General features: G+C 44.0%; 1 protein-coding gene across 2 annotated transcripts in view; it reads left to right on the top strand.

Annotated features, from left to right (window-relative positions):
• The window catches only part of LOC126354562 (uncharacterized), a 292,093-nt gene that overhangs the window by 39,804 nt on the left and 230,691 nt on the right, over positions 1–21,598 (top strand). Inside the window, exon 1 of one of the 2 annotated variants that reach the window (XM_050004306.1) lies at positions 9,324–9,546. The exons of the other annotated variant lie outside the window; for it this stretch is intronic. The gene's annotated coding sequence lies outside the window, so the exon portion shown is untranslated. Of the gene's footprint in view, positions 1–9,323; positions 9,547–21,598 lie in introns of those variants that run through there. 2 annotated transcript variants of the gene reach the window in all.

Below are 21,598 nucleotides of genomic sequence, written 5' to 3'. Positions count from 1 at the left end.
CGAGATGTGATAACTACACTGATCAGCCATAACATTATGACCACTGACCTGCTGTCTATATAAACCCGTCCAGAAGATAGCGACGTACACCATGATGAACGAATACTACCCAAACACACGCACGGAGCATACAGTATCAGCCAGCGTGCTGTTCGTGTGTAGAATGGAAGAGCAGTGCGATCTATCTGAATCTGACCGAGGGAAGATTGTGATGGCCTGGAGGCTCGGCGCTTGTCGGGTGTTCGAGGTGTGCTGTGGTGAGTGTCTTCAATACGAGGCGAAACAAAGATGAAAACACCTTCAGACGTCTTTGATACCGCTCGTTACAGATATCGAACATAGTAGGCTGCGCAGACTGCCAAAGCAGGACAGGCACCGAACTGTGGCAGAACTAACATTAGACTTTAATGCTGGGCAGAGTACAAGTGTGTCTGAACACACCTTGAACCGAACACTCCTGACGACTGACCTTTGCAGCCGACGACCCATGCATTTGCCAATGTTAACACCACGACATCGGCAACTACGACACAAATGGGCAAGGTGACCATTGGCACTAGACATTGGCACAGTGGCAGAACGTTACATGGTCTGATGAATCTCGATACATTCTTCACCATGCCGATGGGAGGGTGCGAATCTGTAATCTTCCAGGGGAACAGCTCCTCGACGTCTTTCCTGTCGGACGCATACAGACTGGTGACGGCTCCATTATGCTCGAGGGATGATTCGCTTTGGCATCCATGGGTCCAGTGGAGGTCGTGCGAGGCACCATGACGGCTACGGATAGTAGTACACTGCTTGTGGACCATATACACCTGTTCTTATGATCATATTTCCCTACGGCAATGGTATTCTTCAACAAGATAATGCGCCATGTCACATGGCCAGGAGTGTGATGGAGTGGTCCGAGGAACACAGTGGAGAGTTCCGATTGATTTGCTGCCCCCCCCCCCCCCTCTCCCTCAATCCCTCCCCAACTCGCCAGAAGCCGGCCGCGGTGGTCTAGCGGTTCAGGCACTCAGTCCAGAACCGCGCGACTGCTACGGTCGCAGGTTCGAATCCTGCCGCGGGCGTGGATGTGTGTGATGTCCTTAGGTTAGTTAGGTTTAAGTAGCTCTAAGTTCTAGGGGACTGATGACCACAGATGTTAAGTCCCATAGTGCTCAGAGCCATTTGAACCTTTTTTTTTTTTTTTTTTTTGAACTCGCCAGATCTGAACCCGATGGGGCATATCTGGGATGTGACTGAACGTGTAGTCAGAGGTGATCGCCTTCCTCCCCGGAATTTACGGGAATTAGGTGACTTGTATGTCAAGATGTGTTGCCAAATACCTCCAGCTACCTACCAAGGTCTCATTGCTTCCAGGCTTCGCCGCTGTTATTCGTATCAAACGTGGACATAAAGGCTATTAGGTAAGTGATCATAAAGTTTTGACTAATTATCATATGATCGGCGTCTCCACTTGGGCTTATCGAAATTTCAGTTCTAAAATGATTTTGAATACAGTATTATGTACGCCGATTCCGCAGCCTTAGATTAAAGCCCTCGTAAAATAGGACATGTTTTCCATCGTGGAGCACGCTGAACGTGGTATTCAACGTGGTTGGCGCAAGCCCGGAAACGAACTGGTACGTCACACAGTACGTATTCCACAACGTGTTTTGTAACCGCAGCGCTCCCTAGCGGTAATTGTCAATTATATCTGGCGCGCAAAACATGAAGTTTGTTAACAAAAATGGACGGGTGTAAAAAAGCTACGCTAAGCCGTCCTCACATGGGACGTGTTTCTCATCGCAAAGCACGCCAGACGTGGTGTGTGTCGTAGTTGGTGCATCGGCCTGCTACATCTCATAAAACGTGCTCGGCATCGTGATTTGCGACCCCAGCGACCTTCAGCGACAGTTCTTGGCTGCATCTGAAGCGCAAATCGCACAGTTTCTTTACGAAAATGGACGCGTTTAAAAGATTAGCGTTTATTAGGGACATCGAAGTAGAGTGGAGAAAATCACGAACAAGATTTTTGGAATCGTCGATGGCCTGAACAGCGAATTGCCGGTAGAGGAAGACTACATAATGCTGAAAAAAGATCTGAGATAGATACTAGCGAAATTTATTTACTAACTCAGCTGATTCTCCGTCGTATTTTCTGTTTTAAACTGAATATAGTTAAAGTATAGTATCTAATGTCACATTGCGCCTGCATAATACCCACATCTTCGGTGCTATTTTAACTACCATCACTCTCAAGTAACATAGACTGACGTGAAAAGTCATTGTATAGTAGTATGTACATATGCAGATGGGATTAGCATCGCCCGGAGAAGGAATAAAAGAGCAGCTGGTTCGCGTAGCTGTCATTTGTACTCAGGTGGTTTGTGTATAATGGTTTCCGACGTGATTTTGGCCGTACGATAGGAATTGACAGACTCTGAATTCAAATTGGTAGTCGCAGCTAGACGATTGGGACATTCTATTTCGAAAATCGTTAGAGAATTCACTGTGTTGACATGTCACGAGTGTGCCGAGAATACCAAATTTCAGGCATTACCTCTCACCACCGACAACGCAATGGCCGAGACCAGCAGCGTGTGCGAACAGTTGTTAGTACTAAAACACAAACAACAGTGGATGAAATAACCGCAGAAATCAATGTGGGGCGTTCGATGAACGTTTCCGTTCGGACAGTGTGGCGAAATTTGGCTAATGGGACATGCAGCAGACGATCGACGAGAGTGCTTTTGCTAACAGCAGGACATCGCCCGCAGCGCCTCTCCTGAGGTAGGGACGATATCGGTTGGACCCTAGATAACGGGAAAACCATCGCATCATCAGATGAGGTCCGATTCAGGCTAGTAATAACCGATGCCAGGGTTCCAATGTGGCGCAAACCCACGAAGCCATGGATGCAAGCTCCGAACAAAGGACTGTGCAGGCTACTGGTGGCTCCATAACTGTGTGGGCTGTGTTGACATGAAATGGACTGGGACTTCTGGTCCAATTGGAGCCATCATTGACTGAAAACGGCTATACTCGATTACTTGAATACAATTTGCAACCGTTCATGGCCTTCACGCTCCCAAAAACGATGGAAGTTTTATGGACGACAATGCGTCATGTCACCGGACCATAATTGTTCGCGGTTGGTATGAAGAACTTTCGGCAGAATTGGAGCAAGTGATTCGGCCACTCAGATCGTCCGATATGAATCAGATCGAATATCTATGAGATATAATGGAGAGGTCATTTCGTTTACAAAATCATTCAATCCTTCGCAATTATGGACGGCTATATAGGTAGCATGGCTCATTATTTCTGCAGGGGACTTCCAACGACTTGTTGAATCCATGCGGTGTCGAGATGCTGCGGTAAGTCGGGAAAAATGAGGTCCGACACGATATTAGGAGGTATCCCATGACTTTGTCACTTCAGTGTATTTCACACAGGTTTCAAGATCACGATTCGTTTCGTAATGTCATTAAAATTCAAGAAGAGTATTTTTCGAAGCTGCTCACCATCGCTAAACAAGATATTTACCGACAAGACAGAAACGTGAGGGAGTTCGCATAAGTTGGGGTAAATGAAAGTGGCCTGGAGAACAGACCTCCGGGTACGAGGAAACACAGCAGAAGAAAGGGAATATAGTACAAAGCTGAGTATAGAAGATGTTGAAATTGGCCACCGTTCATCTCTTGGCACTTTTGGACTCTGATCGGCAAGTTGATGAACGCAGATCGAAGCTGGATGCTGGAATTGCTGCAGTCTGACCCGAAATGTTTTTCTGCAGTTTTTGAAGATGTGAGGGTTGTTGCAGTACACATGAGACTTGAGGCCTCCCACGCAAAATAATCGCACACTGTCAGATCAAGTGACCTGGGTGACCAGCTAGGGCCGCAGGCAGACTGACCTCTGCTAACAACTCTGTCAAGGTTGACGACTGGTAAATGTGCTTCAAGTTTCGGACGGTTGTACGTGCAGTTGTTCCGTCCTATTGGAAGTAACTGTGGGTCTTTTCCTCCTCCGTTAGCGCTTCCACAAATGATTTCAATATGTTGGCAATGTAAAACCCAGAGTCAGTGATGGGACCAACAACATGGCGTGCAGACACTACACACTAACCCGAACGTTCTCATCATGCCCAGAACGTGTGATTACCTGAGTTGACTCAGGAGAAAGCAGGCCTCATATGACGTAAAGAACAGAGCCATGTCAAAGCCATTCCTTGTTACGTCAGCGAACGGCCGCTCACAGAACTGGAGGCGCTGAGGAGCATCTGCTGGTTTTAATCCACGAACAACAGGCACACAGTGTGCAGGTCCAAGGTCGACGTGGTACGCCGATGTCTTGTGACAGGCGTCGGGTTGATTTAGTAGGACTCTGGAGGATTTTTGGTGAACTGCAACAACATTTTCTGGTATGCCGGCACGTTTCAGAATGTTTTTTGACATGTTCAAAACAGATCCTGACTGACACCATTTTCGGACTAAGCGTTGCTTGGCAATCTTTACTGGCTCTTTGATAGAGTTAAGCTTCTCAGCAAACCACTAAGCACACCGTTTCCACGTAACTTTCCACGACGGACATCGACTGCTCCACTGCGAGTACGCATTCATATGATTCGCCTTGGTGGACAGTGGATAGACCTTCTTGAATGCGGATGCACAAATACGTCCGATCTCCTGCAGACACCTAAAAGTAGAGAACACGGAGGAATTGGACAGGGACTGTGCACAGATGGCTCTCGGTGGGAGTGTGGGCCGGCCGTGATGTGTGGCGAGATAGTCTGCGCAGTTGCGATGACACTATGTACTGAATGGTGCAGTGGTTAACTCACCTGCCTTCTAACCAGGGGATTATATATACAATGGGCATCATTTGTAGTAAACGACATCGACTGTTGCAGAAATATATGGAATTAATTAAAAGTATTTGAGTGCCTCTTAGAAAACAGAAGGTTAAAAAACAACTAAAATATGCTACACGCGAACCCGCTATCTTTATCCTAAAACCTTACGACGCTATCAACTACAGTACGAAGTCAATACAGCAACGGCTGTATCTCCAAATGTTATTATTGATATCTGCCTATGACAAAAGGGCGCCCTTTTTATAGATCATTCTGCTGTAGCATTGAGACGTTATAGTTTCGTAGCATACAAGTTGTAAGATTCCCGCTATTTTACTTTACATATCGTATGTAAAACGACTCCTGTTTGAAAGTTACTCAATGTGATGATGCTCTGAAACAGTTTATATTCATGCCACGTAGTCTATAATAAAAAATTTACCTAATATATAGGGTTTAACTCCGTACAATATGAGGTCTCCTATATTCTGCTTATGACTTAACACCGATGCCGCATCTCATTGGCTACGTTCCTTTCCACGATGGAAAATCTGTCATGCCACGTTCTTCATTTCATCCCTCGTAGTGTTAGTGGAAGGTAGAATGCCAGGCTCTGACGTCAACAGTTCATCGTTCACGATGGTTTACATGTTACGTGTGCGCACGACGTTAGTCCTGTCAGCGACCATCGCAGATGAGCAAACTGAAGCGCTGAGACGTGTGTGGACCCGAGTGGACTCGTCGAGCCGGCCGGTGTGACCGTGCGGTTCTAGGCGCTGCACTCTGGAGCCGAGCGACCGCTACGGTCGCAGGTTCGAATCCTGCCTCGGGCATGGATGTGTGTGATGTCCTTAGGTTAGTTACGTTTAATTAGTTCTAAGTTCTAGGCGACTGATAATCTCAGAAGTTAAGTCGCATAGTGCTCAGAGCCATTTGAACCATTTTTTTTTTCAACGCGTCGATCGACTGAAGAACGAATTCCAATGCATATTTCAAAGTTTGCTGAGGCATTTCGTTTTTCTGACCTACCGATTCTATCTTTTCAAATATATTTGAAAATGCCTCGGTTCGACTATGTTTTGTGGTAATTTTTACTTTTGACAATGTACAAATACTGCTCCTCTTTCAACGTGCCCATTGAAACGTCGATATACTGGCCATGTGTTTCTGTCTCTATATGACATACATTATACTGAACTGCGGCCTCACCCTGTTCATTGGTTCAAACTCCCAGGCATGTTTACAAAATCGAACAAACTCACTCTCAGACGGAGAGCAGTCACGTATACCAGAAGTGTTCAAAAAGTAATGCAACACATTTTTTTCTCAGCAATTATCGATTGAAAAAATACGAACTTTGCTATGGGACATTGTGGAATGTTCCGATAGGTGGCGGCGCTGTACGTAGCATTCAGAATGGCTTCCGTAACTGAGGTGGGTTCTCTGCAGAAAGCCTTCACTGAATTTCTTTTGACAGAAAAACACAGCATCGCAGGTATTCGTAGGCGCTCACAAAATGACTAAGGAGACCTGGCAGTGAACAAAAGCATGTTGAGTCGTAGGACGAGGCATCTATCATCGCCGCAACAACGTTATTGTGCTACCATTAGGAAATTGAAGAAACGACTTCCGGTTGTTCGTCGGCATAAAAATGGGAACGAACTTCTCCTTCTCGACGACGTAGGGCCTCGCACAAGTCTGCGCACCTGAGAGGAGTTCACAGAACTTCATTGGACTGTCCTTCCTCATCCACCCTACAACCCAGATCTCGTACCTCCTACCCGTTCGGCCGAACATAGGTTGCGCTTCACCTGTGTAATGGGGAGGTTCCTGATGCAGCAAGAAGTTGGCTCCGACGTCGACCAGTAGAGTGGTACCTTGTGGGCACATAGGCCCTCGCAGTAAGGTGGCGTAGGGCCGCCGATTTAAACGAAGATTATATTGAAAAATGAGGTTTTATTGCCAAAAGAGGAATAATAAGGTGTGTTGGAGTCCTCAATAAAACCAACCTGCTTTCAGAAAAAAGTGTTGCATTACTTATAGAAAGCCGTTGGCACATAACACCGATGTTCGAAATCATACTTCGACTAAATTAATAAGAGAGTCTTGTAGAAAACTGTTATACCGGAGCCAAGTCTTTAACCTTCGATATGGCATTGTCTGACATTTCATTACTGTAGAACGAACAAAAAACCACGCGATTTTGGTAAATCCTGCAACGGTGTACTTTCATGTCATACAGGTTATAAGCTGAAATGCATTTAACTACCGATGTTGTTTCCTACCGTGTTGTTATAACAAGCCGTATCAAAAGCGACGGCTTTGTTAGAGATCTTCAATGGGCTGGTGCGTAAGATATGAGCATTCCTCGTGCACTACATGACGAAAAGTATCCGGGAGTCGTATGTCATTAGGAATTCACCACCAGTAGCCCTGCCAGCACAATGACTGCTTAGAAAGTTAAAAAGAATGGGACACAGTGGTCAGGCAGCTCCTAATACATCACAATTTCTGTCGTTAACGCTAAAAATATTGTTGAGTTGTGTAAAGAGCGATTGCGCTGGACAGTGGATTACTGAAAACGAGTGAAATGGAGAGATGACTCACGCTATAGCCTGTGGCAATCCGATGGAAGGCTTACGGTTTGGCAAATTCCTGGAGAACCTTTACTTGCAATCATGTGTAGCGCCAACAGCGAAGTGTGGAGGAGATGATGTTAGAGGATGGGGCAGTTCAAGTGGTTTGGGTGTGGTCTTCTTACTGCATGTAAGAAAACGCTTTATGTGGAGACATTTTACAGCATTGTGTGCAGCGTACGTTAGAGAAATCGTTCGGAGAGGATGATTGTTTTTACCAACGTGACAGTTTACCCTGTCATAGAAAAGCACTTGTGGGCAAATATTTTGTGGGCAAGAACATTTTTGAACTGGACTGTCCTGCCAAGAGTCCCGAGATGAACCCGACGGAATCCTTCTGGATGAATTAGAACATCTGCGTCACTCCAGGCTTCAGCGTCCAGCACCACTACCTTATTTGCTTTCGGCTCTTGAGAAAGAATGGGCTGTCATTGTTTCACAGACAATAAGACTCCTAATTGAAAGGCTCCCCGGCTTCCCGTCGGGGTCAGGGATTTTCTCTGCCTCGTGATGACTGGGTGTTGTGTGATGTCCTTAGGTTAGTTAGGTTTAAGTAGTTCTAAGTTCTAGGGGACTGATGACCATAGATGTTAAGTCCCATAGTGCTCAGAGCCATTTGAACCATTTGAAAGGCTCCCCAGCAGAGCTCAATCTTTCATAAAGGTGAAGGAAGGACTCCGATCATATTAATGTTCATCAATACATGTCCGGACACCTTTGACCAGATAGTGTACAGTAACAGCATTTAAGATATAAGATAAATACCGAAAAAAGGAGCACTTTGATGGTACACGATTTACAGTTCGAAAAGCGTTTAACTACAACTTAGTTTTATCACACAACTTTATTTTAAAAAATCGTACCAAATACGACGCGTTTTCGATTGGGTGGTCGGCTCATTTGGGGTGAGGGGACCAAACAGCGACGTCATCGGACGTATCGGATTAGGGAAGGATGGGGAAGGAAATTGGCCGTGCCCTTTCAAAGGAACCATCTTGGCATATGCCTGAAGCGATTTAGGGAAATCACGAAAAACCTACATCAGGATGGCCGGACGCGGGTTTGGACAGACGTCCTCCCGAATGCGAGTCCAGTGTTCGAAATACTGTGCCACCTCGCTCAGTCGCGTTTTTCGAAAGATTCAAAAGGGGACGGTGCTAAGCACATATCTGTAGCATGTAAGTGTAATCTAAAATGCACCAAATACGGGCTTCAGCTATACACGACATAGGCACTCCAGGCCACGAGCGGCCTACCGGGACCATCCGACCGCCATGTCATCCTCAGTAGAGGATGCGGATAGGAGGAGCGTGGGGTCAGCACACCGCTCTCCCAGTCGTGATGATGGTATTCTTGACCGAAGCCGCAAGTATTCGGTCGAGGAGCTCCTCAATTGGCATCACGAGGCTGAGTGCACTCCGAAAAATGGAAACAGTGCATGGCGGCCCGGATGGTCACCCATCCAAGTGCCGACCACGCCCGACAACCCTTAACTTCGGTGATCTCACGGAAACCGGTGTATCCACTGCGGCAAGGCCGTTACCATCCACGATATAGGCCGGCGTCGCATCTACCTCCGCTCGTGACGTAGAAAGCGATCTTGCATCTCACTAGTCATGTTCCTCTATACGAAGCAGAAATCTGATTCTGCCTTCATGCTCGGGAATAATCCTCAGTGTGAAATTCCACTGACTGACGTCACAAAACTCGATTAGTTTTGCGTGCACGCCCGCTTTCAGGCCCCTTGTGAGAATGGCTCAAGGGGCCCCACGTGGGTGCCACGCGCCTCCCACGGCAGTGACAGGACGGCGAAGACGGATGTGAGGGAGAGGAGAGGGGCCAGTGGCCGCGCGCGCGACCCACAGCTGTGGCCGCCTACCTGAGACGAGTCCGCGTGGAGCGTACGCACGCGATCACTCACCGCTGCCCCGTGACTAATGGCGCCGCTGACAGTACGCGACGAGTCGCCAACCAGGCGCGCAGCGGCGGCACGATTCGCTGCCTCGCTAGGCCATTTAGCGCCGGGCACTTCGTCACCACAAGCTGAGGAGCTCTGGATACTCGGTAAGACAGTCAGCCTTCTACTACTCCAAATGCAGCACGCAGTGTCAGCAAGTGACCATCGCGGGGCGGTATCTAGCCCTTTGGACGCTCTACGACGGAGTACACTGACGAAGAAATGTTAACACCAAGAGATAATTCAAGAAAAGCATTAGGGAATACGTTTGTCTTCTTAAAATATGTAAATGATTAACGTTCCAAGGTCACAGGTTAACGCAAACACGAGATAAGTCATTGCAAATATGAAAAGCTACTGCAGTAATAACCGGTGTAACAGCCACAATCTTGACTACAAGCATGTAAACGTGCATGCATTGTGTTGGACAGGTGCCAGATGTTAGTTTTTGGGATGTCGTCCATGTCTGTTTCACTTGATCGGTCGATATAGGTACGGCTGATGCTGGTTGTGGATAACGCTAGATTTGTCTGCCAGTGATGTCCCATACGTGCTCGACTCGAGACATATCTGGTGATCGAGTAGGCCAAGGCATCTTGTTGACACTTTGTAGAGCATCGTGGGTTGAGAGAGCGATATGTGGTTGAACGTTATCCTGTTGGAAAGCACCCCCCGGGAATGCTGTGCATAAATGGCAGCCTAACAGATCGAAACACCAGACTAACGTACAAATTTACAGTCGAGGTGTGTGGGATGGTTATGAGAGTTCTCCTGCTATCATACGAAATCACAACCCAGACCATAGTTCCAAATGGACGTCCATTGTGTCTAGGCCACAGACTGGTTCGTTGCAGGCGCTCAACTGTCCTTCGTCTAATCAATACACAGCCACCACTGGTACCGAGGGAGAACCGACCTTCATCAGAAAACACAACAAACCTTCCAGGACGCCCTGCAATGAGATCTTGCTTGAACCACTGAACTCGCAAACGGCAGTGGTTTGGGGGCCTTGTAATGCACACTGCAAGGTGTCTTTCTCGGAGGTCTCCTTGAAGTAACCAATTGCTAACAGTTTTTTGAGTCACTGCAGTGCCAACTACTGCTCAAATTGCTGTTACAGACGCAGTGTAATACGCCAGAGGCATACGCCGGAAACTATGGTCTTCCCTCTCGGCAGTGCCAAGTGGCCGTTCGGAGCCCGGTCTTCTTGCGATAGCAAATTCCGTTGACCACCGCTGCCAGCAGTCATGCACAGTGTCTACACTGCTGCTATGTCTCCCTTCAGTATCGCGGAAGGAACATACATCTTCTCATAGCATTATTACACGAGCTCATTTAAATGCAGTGAGGTGTTGATAATGACGACTTAAATGCATTCTTGACCAACATCAACTGATTAGTACCGGCATAGTGGTGCTACTGGAGCCACTCTTATGCGACTGGAGGGAAATCTGCATAGATGTCATCTTTCAGATGTAGAAACAGGCCTACCAACTTTCTTTTATCTCACACAACTCCTTCTTCCGTGGATTTTTTTTTTTTTTTCGCCAGTGAAAGAAACAATGGTCCCAGAATACGAACAGAAGGCATTACCTTTTAGCACACATCGTAAGGTGGCTACTGTTTGAAACGCCTTTGAATATATATATATATAATTGTCTTGCAAAATCAGGGTGATGTGATGAGATGTACTGCCTCTCAGGGTGCAGGCGCCATGAGACTATTTGCTGACGATGCTGCAGTGTACAAGAAAGCGTCGTCGTTGAGTGAGTGAAGGATAACCGATCATGACCCGGGAGCCCGTCATCCAGAGGCAGCAACGCTAGCCACTACAGGGCGCAGATTGTAATGGTCGAGAAGTTTAGAAAGTGCATTTTGCAAAGTGTACGACTTATCGGGTGTTCTAAGAGTGGTTGGGTGAGTGTATTCAACACTGGCAACACCAAGATGAAAGTACGTCCAGTCATCGTCGGGTTAGGCAGCCAGCCTTCATTACAGATGTCGGACGTCATACGATGAGGAGACTAGAAAAACAGTGCACACGGCGAACTGTGGCGGACTAACATCAGACTTTTATACTGGACCGAGTACAAGTGTGTCTGGACACATAGTAAATCGAACATTCCTGACTACGGGCCCTCGCAGCCGACGGCACAGGCATTTGCGAGCGTCAACACCACGACATCGGCAACTACGACTGAAATGGGCACGTGGCCATCGGCACTGGGCGTTGACGCAGTGGCAAACCATTGCTCAGTCTGATGGATCCCGATGCTTACTTCAGCATGCCGATGACAAGGTCCGAATCTGTCGTCTTCCAGGGGAATAGCTCCTTGACACACCTGTACTGCAGGCTACGGCTCCATTATTCTCAGGGGAACATACACGTGAGCATCCATGAGCCCAGTGGAGCACACGCAAGGCACCATGACGACCAAGGTATATGGTTGCAGACCAGCCACAGCCCTTCATGACGATCGTGTTTCTCGACGACTGTGGCATTTTTCAACAAGATAATGAGCAATGTCACAAGGCCAGGAGTGTGCTCTAATGATTCGAGGAACACAGTGGCGAGTTTCAATTGTTGTGCTGGCCCCCCAACTCGCCAGATCTGAATCCGATCTGGGATGTGATAAACTTAGCGTCAGAGCTAACCCCTTAGCCGGAATGTATGGGAATTAGACCTTATGGCTTCCATGCTACGACGCGTCGCCGCTGCTATCCGTGCCACACCGGCAATTAGACAGGTGGTCATAATGTTCTGGCTGATCAGTGTTTATTTATAGTTGCCTTTATGATTTACTGCAGCTGACTGCTTCTAAATCCTGCATAAGTAAGTCTAAGCAAAACCGTCTAGAGGCGGCTTTTAGTACCGTGTAAGTTTGGTTCCCCCGTTTGCAACACCCCTTATATTCTACGCAATTTGCTGCGCAAGTCTCGATAACTTCACGCAACGTACCTGGTGTTTTCGACCGACCATTGTGCGTAACGCTCACTGCATTCATAAGCCTGATAGCCGGTCTACCCGTGGAGATCTTACCTAAGCTTAAGGTGTCTTAAAATAATTGATAATGGGCATGTTGTGTTCTTAACTAAATTTATTGTAAATCCTAAAGCACCTTCGCCCATTGTAAAATTTGTTTCCTCAGCCACCAATCGTTGATTCCGCTATCCTGTAGTTGCCTTAAATGTCGTCTTCAGTAGTTAAATTTGGTTCACTTTAGAGTGGACAGTGTTGCTGTAAGCTGGTCTTAAGGGGTGTGACATCTTGTAACTCAATGAAACATGTATGTAAAATTTCATTACTTCGAAAGGCTTCGCCTTGATAGGCATTTATCATTGGGCCTTCGGCGGTTTGCGCCGTTGCTAAGTGTGGTTATTTGTTTGATCAGTTTAAATTCTTGACCTGTAATCGTCTTTTAACGAGGAACGTCGAATGACAAAATGATACGTGCTGTAACAGTTACTACTTTAAATTATTTTGACAAGAAAAGGAAGCAGATTGTATTTTGTGTCTGCCAACTGTCGATGATCTGTTGTTTAAATTATCACCTTGCGCTCATGGATTTTAAGAACTAGTATTTATTGGTATGGTCAGTCCTGGACTTGATTGCCTTATTTACTATTCATCAATGCTACCACTATTAAATCGTGTGTTTCATAATTGTGAATTGTTCAACTGTTTTTTGATAATAAGCTACTGTATAAGTAGACACATGTTTGTTGGTCCATCACCTAACCACTCCCATCTATTTTGCAAAAACAGACATAATGTCTTATGGGACAACAGCAATCAGTGAAATTATAATGTTACTTAAAAACCGTCTTGATTGCAAGTATTTTTATTCATATGACCGGTTTCGGTTCATTCAGAACCATCTTCAGATCTGTAAAAATAATGTGCGGCCCTCATGCCCGCGGCGATGGACATCAGACGACGAGGGGACTGCGGCACAACACCGAAATGGCGGGAAATACGGAAGCAGACCGTAGAGGAAAACAAGTTCACACCATCACCATAGATATATAAATCGCCCTATGTTTTTTAGATCGTATAGAAATGATAATTTTGCTGTGTTTTATTAATGCTGACAAGTACAGATTTTAACCTTGACATCTACATATTTTAATTAAGTATTTTTAAATAATAAAAAAAATCTACTGAATATAGTATGTGCAAATGGAATGTAACAAATGTACCAGACGCCACCTGTCGGTAATAGTGTTATAATTAATATAAATGACGTGCACTCTGCCAACCAATTTTATGTGACGTAGCATGTGAAAACTGCTGGATTTGGACGGGTTACTCCTGTAACTGAAATATCAGGTACGCTCTGGTACATTTGATGTTGATTAGATAGGATGAAAAAGATTTGCTTCCGTGAAATAGTAAATTAGTATCATTATTTTTACAGATCTGAAGATGGTTCTGAATGAACCGAAACCGGTCATATGAATAAAAATATTTGCAATCAAGACGGTTTTTAAGTAACATTACACTCCCATCTAGTTCCCTGGGCTTCCGTGTCACATTAGGGTGTGGTGTGCAGGTCGGGATAAATGACCGTATTCATGATAGTTGTAAATTTCCTAAGATATTCCACACACGTGAGATGGACACGAACTTGGATATCGAACAGAACGTTATATTTGACGTAAGAACATATTACGCTTCTTTACCGAACGTTTAGTAGCATGACACTAGAATAAACACAACCGGATATTCAAAATGCGCTACATGACGTGCATCAACGTTATGTAAGTTTAGATTCTATGTTATGGACTGAACAGAGAAGACGCTATACTGGAATGCAGAATTGTGCATATTTTGTGGTTTTTGTATTAGGCCTTTCCAGCTATGCAAATGTACTATTTGAAGGTAGCGGCGTATTAAATATATGTAAATAAAAGACACCTCGTTTTTGGTACGACTTGTTGTAACAAAGAATTGAGAAACGGAACATTGGTAATTATAAGCACTGCTATACGTGTATGTGAAAATCTGCTATTTGGAAGCTGAAACTTTTGGGGAAAATGGAATATCTTTAAAGCTTTATTCAACTGATTAAAAAACTGAATTCACTGTGTCCTATGGAGTTTTCTTCCATATTTTTTTCCGAACATCCTTGCCAGTTAATGTAACTATTTCAAGTAGGTCATTTTCGAAAGGGTGCAACTTCAGTTAGAGAGCTCGCAGCTTACGGAAATTTCGAAACGCCCAGCCGCCCACCCACTACGCTGAAACGGAGTCCACGTGTACTTTCAGCCGTCGCTTGTGAACGCTTTACGATGGCACTGGATTTCCCTCAACTTCTGTTACCCACAGCTACATTCAAATTCGTTGTTTGGGACTATGGTTGTTAGTGATTACGGTGATTGACAATGATATAACCAAGCAATGTGGAGCCTTTTAGCATTTTGTGAGCATAAAATTTAAATCACAGTCGTGAAAGTAAGATATGCTACCGCTGATTATCATAAGTAACCGTATATGGCCGTAGTTTTTCTATTAGCTTTAGTCAGTTAAGATCGTTACCACGTTACCTGTGTGCTAGTTGTGTTGCATACCTGTTGGGTGTTATCTTATTGCGATCGTTCTGTTTACAAATGCAATTAGAAGTATCTCATCAGATTCTCCAAGAAACGGCAGGGTGAACCTTCTAGAAACTAAGTAGGCTTATATACAGCGCTGTGTGAACTACGGAAGTATTTTGTTCTACAGAGTTATCCTCTGTCCTGGTACTTAAAAGTAAAAGTATAGCGAAACTAAAAATACCAATATTTTTAATTCAGGTTTTATTTTAAGAATGTTAATTTGTAACATAAATTAGAGGGATGTGTAGTAAAAGTTTAAAAAAATAATTTATCATATAGCACCCAGAACACGCAGTTTCCCCCGAAAAAAGATACAATTAAAAACAAATGCAACAAAAACGTATCAAACAACGCTTCAGTACTTCGTCGAACTTATGTAAAACGTGTTTCTGTTATTGTGAACAACTTTTGAACTTATCTATAATAACAAGAAACTCTTGCCTCTAATTATATTGAAGAACGTTCTAGTGAGAACAAAATAACAACAATAATTATAGGTTTTTTTATGTTTGCCCGAGGGAGGACTCGAACCTCCACCGGGACGAGCCATACAGTCCATGACTGCAGCGCCCAAGACCGCTCAGCTAATCCAGCGCGGCCTCTGTTACTCATTCATTTATGTTTCTTTCCATACCAGTGCTAGCAATGGTACCGGTAATCATACCATTCACTACGTCATTTACCAAACTACCGTAGATTTACAGGGTGTAACTCTTGTTCGAAGCCAGTCGTCAGTTTTTGCACTAGTCGCCTATGACTTACCATCTTTACGCACTGTTTGCTACCTCTAGCGATAAGTCACCTTCGTGTTTTGAATTAGTCATACTAACTGCTAGACTGGGCTATTGCCACCAACCACTACACCTCCCACCTCCATTCCCATATCTAACGAAACCACTTGCTTGGATTTTGTAATTTAGATTACTGGGTCGCCAGTCACTTCAAAACCCCATGATACAATGGGAATGCCAAGTAGGTTCTGTCAAATATTGATTCTTATTTCTCGTCAGTCTCTTCTCTTCATTAGATGATAGATGCAAGATTCCAGGCCATCAATGTCAAGATTATACTGGCTATATAAATACTTCTTTATCACGTTCCGTTGGTCCATGCGAGCCAAAGTTACTTGTTCATGAAACAAGCCACTACAAATAATTTACAGTATGCTGATTACAGACTTTATAAACGAAGAATTAAAGAAACAAAAAATCACGGAAAAAGAGAAAGAATACGAGTAAATAACACATTACGTAGTAAGGTTTCAGTTACACTGAGGGACTCTTGTACAGAATAGTACATTTGTGAAACAAGGAAAGCTTTGAACTCGGATTTGAATACTTATTTAGCACTTATTTTTTTCAGTTCTTCTGTAAGCCTGTTGACAATTAAACCCGCCGAACAGTGCACACATTTCTGTAGAATTATTAAGGAAATATTGTTCATGACATCCACTGAAAGACTGACACCGTTTCTTCTGAATGACTCAATACCGCTAACAACAAGTCACATAATGGAATACACTGAAATGAACAAGTCATAAGGTTCCTCATAATATCGTTTTCGTGTCGGACCTCTTTTAGTCCGGCTTAGTGCCGTAACCCGATGTGGCGTGGACTCAACAAATCATTGGAGGTTCCCTGCAGAAATAGAGAGCCATACTGCCTCTAATTTTTTCCCTTAATTGCGTTGTAAAAGTCTTATGATAGCCTTCTTCACTTTCATCTTCATTACCTGTTCCTCACAGCTGGTGTTCAGTTCTTTTAATATTTTCGTAAATGAAACTTACTGGGAGATTAATACTTTGTGCCGGCCTAGAAAGGCAGAGATCTCTTCTTCGCGTCTCAGTTCGGCACACAGTCTTAATCTGCAAGAAAGTTTCATATGAGTACACTCCGCTGCAGAGTGAAAATTTTGTTCTGAAATATTCATAATTGTCCCTTCATTTTAATTCAGTAATACGATGTCATCAGCAAATCTTAAACATTATATTAGCTCCACTCCTACTGTTGCACAATACTTTTACTGGAAACAGTTTTGAAGCAAGCCATATAAGTACACTATCTGATCAGTCCTATCCAGATACCCCTGTGTAACGCAAAATGGATCACTACACATCACGAGAGGCGCTCCCGCCACTATAAAAGCAGGCGGGAAGTATTGTGCTGTCTGTAGAATAGCTGTAACTGCAGAATGGGTCAGTCACCAGAGCTCACTGACTTTCAACGTAGACCAGTCACTGAATGGCTCCTTAGTAACTAATCCATTAGGGACCCATATGAAGATGTCCAAGTCGATGCTGATGATTTGGCTACGAAGTGGAAACGTCGAGAAACAATCACAGCTACACTACGACTAAGAAGATCTCATGTGCCGCCAGACAGGAACCGTTTACCATTGCGGAGCGAGGTTCAAATGGTTCAGATGGCCCTGAGCACTGTGGGACTTAACTTTTGAGGTCATCAGTCCCCTAGAATTTAGAACTACTTAAACCTTATTAACCTAAGAACGTCACACACATCCATGCCCGAGGCAGGATTCGAACCTGCGACCGTAGCGGTCGCGCGGTTCCAGACTGTAGCGCCTAGAACCTCTCAGCCACTGCGGCCGGCTGGAGCGAGGTGGGAAAAAAACGCGTGGACTCAGTGATAGGAATCACTCACGAGCTCCAGAGAGCTGTCAGCAGTGTGGTGGCAAGCACAGTGTTTGTGGACAGAGAGTTGAAAAGAATGGGATACAATGGTCTAGGTGCAGCTCGGAAGCCTCACATTTCTGTAGGCAATGCTAAGCGACGCTTTAGGTAGCTTAAAGAGCGACATCACTGGACAGTCGATGAGTGATTTGGAGTGAAGAATAACGCTACATGCTGTGGCAATCCGACGGAAGGATTTGGATTTGGCAAATGCCAGCAAAACATTACCTGCCATCAAGTATCGGGACAAGAGTGAAGTACACATGAGAAGTTGGTGCGTTGTCTGAGTTTTTTTCGGCTTTAGCAAATTATTGAGGGAGTATGTTGCAATTGCTACTCTGAAGTGATAAGGTTAACACGCGAGAGGAATTCGTGGTGGGCCGTATCAAACAAGTCAGAAGACTGATGACAAAAGAAGGGTGTGGCCCGTTATAAAGCTTAAGAAAGCATTATACGTGGAATGATATGAAAACATTTTACAGCTTTGTGTATAGCGTATCATTCAGGGACAGTTCGAAGGCTATTGTTCGTGTCAACGGCCTGTCCTAAGGAAGTATCTGTCACGCAAAGGTCCGTAGACAAAGGGATTCTTGAACGGTCTAGCCTCCCCAGAACTTGAATCTGAATCTAATGGAACATTTTTGGGGTGAGCTAGAACGACGACTTACCTACGGACCACAGGGTGGAATATTGCTGCCTTCTCTTGTTTCGGGTCTTGGGGAAAAATGGGCTGCAATTCTTCCAAAGGCATGCAGACACATCATTCAAATCGTCCCAAGCAGAGACCAAGAAATCAAGAAGGCGAACAGTGGACATACCTCTTGTTAACGTCCACTAATGGAAGATCGTATATACAAAAGTGGATAAGATAACAACCATGTCTGACCACTCTCCTATATTTGTGCCATCTCGTTTCCTATCTTTCCTTTTACTCTTTCTGTGGCGCGTTTATGAAGAAATATTTACGGCCGCTCACGACATGGCAGTCATTAAATACGGACAGTAATGGATCCAAAACAAAGTACTGTATTTTGAGGAACAGAAATAATGGAAGTCAACGAATATTTCAAGTCATGAATGAGCGTCTCGTTTCATGTAAGTGTATATAAACAATACAGAATCGTCAGTGATGTGTTGACAGTGAAGTTAATTGCTGTTTATAGATTATGATTATTTGTCGGAGTCACAGTATTACTGGATACAGAACTAGCAGACATGTATATAGTTCATCATGCAGAAAGATACACTGTCCGTAAATCCCAGATTTTTTACTAGCCTTATACCGCATCTTCCCGTTGTCGACATGTTAATCAATAGATCTGGCAGTGTTAGTTTTAGAGGGTAACAAGGTAGCCTTCCTTCGCGTCTTGGAGGGAATTTGTATACCCATTTGTCTATGTGTAGTGTTGTGCCATGTGAAAGTGTGCGATTGTTTTAGAAACGTTTGCGAATCTTATAACTGAGGAAGGACGTTGTTATGAGTCCGGTATTCACCTAATCGCAGTGAGAAACCGCCTAAAAACTACTTCCAGTCCGGCCGACTCACCGGCCTCATTGGTAACACAGACAAACGAAAATAATTTTTTGGAAAACTTTTTTACTTTGATAGCTGATCTTTATAGATTTTTATGAGCTGAATCCAAATCTAGCATTAGTTTTTTTGTATCACCCATAGTTTTCGTGCAGTATGCTTATTATATAGTTTAAAAATCCTATGCTGTACGGTAAACGAGAAAATTAATGAAACGGTTTGTAACTATATAAGCACTACTTAAAACAATGATATGTGTTAACAGAGGTTTCACTTGTCAGCTGGAATTGATTCGTATTTTCTTTCTCTTTTTTCTTTGAAGCATCTTGTGTAGCTTTTTCTACGATGAGTCGCTTGCTGAACTTCTCGGTGAAGTAACCAACAGTCATGTTTGTGTTCCAGCGGCCTTGGAATCGCTTTTCCAACACTTTAATGTCCTGGTGAAAACGCTCTTCTTTCTCCTAAGTAGTATTTCCCATATTTACCGAGAAGTAACCAAGGTGACTGTTCAAAAACTGAACTTTCAGGCTCATTAAACATCCTAAAGTTTTAAACTTCTTTAACATTGTACCTATAATAGAAACATATTCTTGGTCTTTTTCATGTCCTAAGAACGACTTGCTTGAATGATACGCATGCTTCTTTCTCATTTAAGATCATTGTGGATTCAAAGTTAACATCGAACATCAATTTTCTAATGTCAGTCCGACAAAGACGCCTTCTTTTAGTTTATATTCTGAAAGATGGGAAAAATTTTGGCAGAGATACTTAAAACATGGTCTATCTTCAGTCACGGCCTTTAAAAACTGTTTCATTAGGGCTACATTTATATGCAGAGGCGGTAGGAGTACGTTTTTTTGGATCTACAAGGTTTTTGCGTAGAATGTTCCTCTCACCATTCTTTAAAAACTCCCTCACAGGCCAGTTGTTTGTGCACCAGTGTTGACCCTTAGCCCTACTGTCCCATTCACACAAGAAAAATGGAAATTTGGTAAAGCCACCTTGCTGACCAAGGAGCATGCATGTTACTTTTAGATCGCCACGTATCATCCAACTATGAGCAGAATAGCCTATTTTCACTATTTTTGGTTCTCATAGTTTTCTTTCATATGTAAATAATGTCCAACAGGTATACATGCATACATGTTACCACTGTGTAATAAAACAGCCTTGAAACTAGTTTTGGATAAATCAATATACAGCTTGAAGTCTTCCTTTTTGTATTCAATACCAAACACAGTAATCAGACCAGGAATGTCTGAGTTGTACACTAAATCACCTTCTTTTTGAAAAAACTTGGAAAATTGCTGCTCTCTCCTTCTATACATGTATATACTGGTTCCAACTGGCAGTGAGTTCTTTTCTTTTAATCTAGAGCCAAGCAATTCAGCTTTTTCTCTCTTTAAGCCCAGATCCCTAACCAAATCGTTAAGCTCTGTCTGAGTAAACATTTTGGGCTCACACTTTCTGTATTACAGTGTAATTCATCATCATCTGGTTAATCTAAATCACATGGTACATCAGAAAACACTTCTGCTGGAATTCAATTTAAATCGTCTGGTGGTTCAGGAACTGGAAAATCTACACCATGCCCTACAAGTCGGACGGCGCAATGGAAATTGGGATAGGTTATTATCCTCAATGAAAGACCACTTTGTTGATACCATTACTGTAGAATGTTTGACTTTGTTGACGGAGCCACAACCTCACCTCTGCTTGCACTGTTTCATTGCTATCAAGTGAAGTTCTAGAAGGTGTTCCTTAAGACTGGAAACAGATGAAAACCGAATGGAGCCAAGTCGGTATTGTACGGAAGATGATCGACGGCAGCGAAACCAAGGCGTCGGAATGTTGCAAATGTCGTGGCGGTCGAAAATAGTCTGGCATTATCAAGCGGCAGGACAAAGCGCTACATGTATAGATGAACTCTTCTAATTTGAAACTCGATTTCAGCAGGCTGTTTCTCACACACCCCAGAGTTGCGTTACACACCGCCATGTTACACACTACAGCTCGGAGTCTTCTATCGCCAGAAGGCCCCAAATATGTTGACGCGGAGAATAGAAGTGTATAGTGTTAATGACAAAAAGTTTGATTTTTCACATAAAAATTTCGGAGGCATTACTTTTCAGCACACTCTCATATTTCTCGACAGCCGAAGAAGAGGAGTGCATATAATCGGTAAAGACAGTCTTAGTCTCAGGAACCTAGGAATTTGTAACAGTCCTGTGACTATGGGAACACTTGTATTGAGCACTCCATATCTACAGCGCAGAATATAGCTGCCACATTAAATATAGAGATCACTACAAACAAGTGGTTTCCGAGCAGATTCTTGCGA

Source organism: Schistocerca gregaria, chromosome 3 (assembly GCF_023897955.1).
Source record: "Schistocerca gregaria isolate iqSchGreg1 chromosome 3, iqSchGreg1.2, whole genome shotgun sequence".
Taxonomy (NCBI): domain Eukaryota; kingdom Metazoa; phylum Arthropoda; class Insecta; order Orthoptera; family Acrididae; genus Schistocerca; species Schistocerca gregaria.
Note: the sequence above shows the minus strand (reverse complement) of the source record. Positions and strands in the feature narration are given on the sequence as shown.